Source organism: Oratosquilla oratoria, chromosome 27 (genome assembly GCF_046742065.1).
Source record: "Oratosquilla oratoria isolate Oo_2021 chromosome 27, ASM4674206v1, whole genome shotgun sequence".
NCBI lineage: Eukaryota > Metazoa > Arthropoda > Malacostraca > Stomatopoda > Squillidae > Oratosquilla > Oratosquilla oratoria.
In genome coordinates, this window is record NC_134803.1 from 56,354,620 (window position 1) to 56,359,619 (window position 5,000).

A 5,000-nucleotide genomic window follows, 5' to 3' on the forward strand; every position below is an offset into this window, starting at 1 on the left:
AGTGTGTGCGTGCGTGTATGTGTATGTGTGTGTGTGTATCAATGTATGTGTGTGTGTTTGCGCGCGTGTGTGCACGTACGATTTCGTGTACGAATAAATATGCGTGAATATATGTGTGCATGAGTGTACTCGCATGTATGTGTGTATCTTTGCGTGCATGGTCACTGAAACAATCGCCCGGAGACACCACACTCATACAATTTTTTTTTTGGGGGGGGGGTGAAAGCACAACGCGTGATTTCGTTCCAAAGTACGAAGGAACTTGATCGTTTGCGAGGTGTGCTTGCTCGAACTGTTCGAAGGAACTGGCGCTTGCTTCTTGCGTGCGGGTGCGCGCGCGCGCGCGTGCGCGTGCGTGAGGACCATTCGAGACAAGTGATAAAAGTAAGCGCTCATGGCAGCCAGTGATGAGGTGGATGGGTTGGGGGAAGGCCTGTCTTATATCATGACATCCTTCTGCGAACTCCCTCCAGTGGTGGTAAGGGTGGAGGGGTGTAGTGGGTACCCACTTCTCAGTTTCCTTGTTTTTGTATGTTCTATCCCTTCGCCAGAGAAGGAATTTATTATACCCTTCGTTACTTCGTTCCCAGGGATCTATGTAAAGAACCCATTGTGACATTGACGTCTTTCGAATTGTGTTTACGGGTAAAGTTAAACTTTTTAGCGAGGGAGCCATCCTTCAGGTAACTGAAACCATCTTGCGCCAAACTAGGTTAATTCTTTTTTTTTTTTTTTTTTTTTTTTGCATCCGACCTAGATATGGATCAAAAGGTCTCCTGTCGGCATGCTCCGCCTTTGTAATCCTTTGTAATGTCAATAAGATAACGTGATGATTAACCGAGGCAGTTTTAACACATCAGACCCGTCCCTTAACTTAACAAATCCTCCGTCTTAACCATATGGAAATTTGCAATACCAGATCGAAGGAATTTCGTAAATCCAAAACCATTCTTCAGGTAAAACCAGGGTACCTCACCTTGCAACCCAAGACTCCTCCACTGCACAGCGTACCTCCTCCCCAACATCCATCAAACGCTCAACGCCATCTATCGATGCTTGCGTTACCTACAGATACCTACGCCACCTTTAGATACCTGCCCCCAACGCGGATCCAAATACAACAGAGCGAGTTTCCCTAACAACGCAGGTCGGTTGACGGAGCACAAGAGCTCTGTGCTTTGGAGGGCGGCCAGGGCCCGACTTCGGAGGAGACGCGTTGACCTCCGGAAGTCCGTGGAAAGCGGAAGTGAACATAAACAAGTACCCCGAGAGTGCTGCCCACTCGTGACGGTGATTTACAGTGACAGCGTGCCATCACGATGGACCTCTATGCAGCAGCCTGAACTAGCAGCACAGGCGACCTGTTTCCAAGGCAACGTTATCACATCAGTCACTGGGCTGCTGTCGTTAAGTGCAGCCTCTCTCTCTCACTCTGTGTATGTGTGTGTGTGTGTGTGTGTGTGTGTGTGTGTGTGTGTGTGTGTGTGTGTGTGTGTGTGTGTGTGTGTGTGTGTGTGTGTGTGTGTGTGTATGTGTGTGTGTATGGTGTGTGTGTGCGCATATGTGCGTGTGTATGTGTGCGTGTGCTCATATGTGCGTGTGTGTGTGTGTGTGTGTGTGTGTGTGTGTGTGTGTGTGTGTGTGTGTGTGTGTGTGTGTGCGTGTGCGTGTATGTGCATGTGCGAGTGTGCTTGTATTTGTATGTGCACAAGCGCGCGCGTGTGTGTGTATTTCTGTCTACGCCTCATTGTGTGGAATTTTACGTGGAATTCCGTGAAAATTCCACACAACAAGAGGTGCTAGACTTTTGCCCTGGCAAGTAAACGTTTTAACGTTCGATTAAGAATCAGTCTTTTGATCTTAACGGCTACCTATCACCTAGTTATTTTTCCAAAAAACAACAAAAGAAAATTTCTAAACCGAGACAAAATCACCAATTCGTGAGTGCTCGCTGCGAAACTCGCTCTATCTACTTTCTTTTGATGATAAAAAAAAATTAACCAGCTAAGGGAAATCCTTTACAGACACAGAATCAATCAACCATCTACAATGGAGGACCACCCTACATTCCAATGGTCATTACAGTATACAAGCTATGCTTCACCAGCGTTTCTATAATCATAAACAATCTTGAGTTATCTCCACAGTACCACAAGTGACTTTCGGTGGCATTCTTAAAAAAATCCTTCCTTGAATAAATTTTTCATTATATAAATCTCATATATAGATTCTTGGAAGGGAAATATTTTTTCTTAAGAATACCACCGTAAGAATCTTACGTTGGTATTCTTAAAAAAAAAATCTTTCCTTATATAGATCTTATTTAAATACTTGGAGGAGACATCAGACCCTGAGGAAGTTCACACACGGATAGACGAAAGCGATCACACTTGTCACGTGTCGAACTCAGATAGCGCCCTCATGGGCGTGGTCTGCCTGACAGGTAACATTTACACATCCATCCATCTCCACTTAATCCCGAAATTGATCAAAGAAAAGGTTTCGGAAATATCTTTAGTACGCAGTGCTGCCTTTATAACTTTGGAGAGTAATCACAGTATACACATACGGGCACACGCAAGTTCGCACGTACAGAAAACACACACACACACACACACACACACACACACACACACACACACACACACACACACACACATATACACGACTCGATGGTGCAGTGGTAGCGTTCGCGGCCGCCACTACGCCGGTCCGGGTTCGAATCCCACCCAGGGCTGAAATAATTTCAGTATCGCTGTGCTGCGAGTCGTTACTCCAACTCTCGTGGGCGGGGAGTTGGGTGTGTGTGTGTGTGCGTGTAAGGTCACAGCATTACCCAAGATCGGTCATATTCATAAGCTCTGAGCTCTCTTCTGGGAAGGAAATAGCTGTCGATCACGAGTCCAACACGTGATCAAAGACCATGGTGAATCTCTCTCTCTCTCTCTCTCTCTCTCTCTCTCTCACACACACACACACACACACACACACACACAGATAAAATAAGTACGTTTATTTGCCAAGATTGTGATTTTTGTGTCTTTTTATTGAGGAATAATGTTGATGTATGTTGATGAAGCATGACGTGTGTTTCTCAGCAACTGGTAACCGTGGAAGGAGCCCCGAGTGGCAACATCTTTTCCTGAATGTGCGGACCTTTGGGCATGTGGGACTGTGTCACGTGATAAAAAAAAAAAAAAAAAAAAAAAAAAACTGTCACGTGATAAAAAAAAAAAAAAAAAAAAGTAGTTTTCCTTACCCGGTACAAGACTTTTTTTTTTTTTTTGTAGGATATAAAAAAATATATATCTACATTGTTCTTCTGCATCAAGTGTCCCGTTCGTGAAATATTTTTTTTTTTGTACATCTGACGGTACATGTAAGTACAGTCACAAGCAAAAGTTTTGTCTCACGTTAAAGGTCTCAAGGTCAATTTTTTTGTCGAGTACGTGATATATTTTCCTATGAAGTATTTAATCTACAGTTAAGTAATTTTCTTGAATAGATTAAAAAAAAAGTTATCACACAAAGACTTTGAATTTTGTATCATGAAAACTGTGTGTGGGTTAGGACTTTTGTTCGTGACTGTACATTCTTCACCACAGCCTATGAACGGTCGAACGTGTTCCGATAGAGACACAATCCTATTCAATGATCTCTCGCTTCTGAACCTTCAACTAATCGGATAACTAAAAGAGGTAAACACGAAAGAGGAAGTAACCAACTACAATCCCATTCAATGATCTCTCGCTTCTGAACCTTCAAATAATCGGATAACTAAAAGAGGTAAACACGAAAGAGGAAGTAAGCAACTTCTTAGGTGCTACCTTACGACATCCCTCTTACAACCCTACAACCCCACAACTCCCTGGGGTCTCGACCAAGCCAAGCGTTTTCCCTTCATGGGTCGTCGCCATGCCCTCAAGTTACCACGTTTATATGACTAAAATACAATTAACATATGTTAAGTGTCTTTTCTTCCCCAAGCTTGCTTTGGTTTTGGCTTTGTCTTTGGTTCTGGGTATTAACTATTCATAACATCTACTTTAACACAACTTGCAACTAGAGATATATCATAAACAGCGTATATAAGTCCAGCTGGGGTCAAGGTCAGGGTCAAAGGCGCGTGATCTGGGTCACGTGGTAAAAGGGTTGTTAACCAATCCAAGTCCTGAGCCGGTGGCTCTCAACCTCTGGTCTATAGATCCCTAAAGGTCAAGAGAATTTCCCAAAATAGACCAGAAACCAGAACCTAGAGGTGGTTTGTGGACATTTAGAGATTTAATTCAGCGTTGGTTTGGTCTCCAAGAGGCTAGAAAACAGTAACACATAAACACGGGGATACTTGAGAAAACGGGTGCCCTTGCCCTACATTGTCAAACTGACACAAAACATCTTCTACGTGGTTCGTGGATGTCTTACGATTTCAATTCTAGTGTTCATTTCGGGCAAGTTGAGAACACAGGTGCCCCTGCCCTACATTGTCAAACTGACACAAAACATCCTCTACGTGGTTTGTGGATGTCTTACGATTTCAATTCTAGTGTTCATTTGGGGCAAGTTGAGAACACAGGTGCCCCTGCCCTACAGTGTCAAAACTGACACAAAACATCCCCTACGTGGCCGTTCCTGGCACGAAGACCATCGCGTTTAGCAGACTCCCCATCACAAAGAACCCAACAATCACCAAACACGAACCCTTACGCAACAACACAGTGGCAGCAAATCAATTGAACCTCCGCTGGGGAATTTACAAGGCGGACGTGGCTGCTGCTGATGATTGCGGCCAAGCCCACGTAACGCCACTCTGCTGACTCCTTCCTGACTGTCAGAAACCACTGCTGACGTTCTAAGCTCTCCAGTTCGAGGGGAATGACTCACACGAATGAAATTGGTATGAACAAATATAGATTTAACATGGAAGTAGGTAGAAACAACTTTGCCAATCGCAGATCAATGAATGGAATGAACATCTTGCCGAAGTGACGTCATGTCGTGCA

The 5,000-nt window shown here is 44.1% G+C and overlaps 1 protein-coding gene across 10 annotated transcripts in view; it reads right to left on the bottom strand.

The window, feature by feature from the left end:
- The window catches only part of LOC143040098 (uncharacterized), a 426,287-nt gene that overhangs the window by 216,913 nt on the left and 204,374 nt on the right, over positions 1–5,000 (bottom strand). The gene's annotated exons all lie outside the window — the stretch shown is intronic.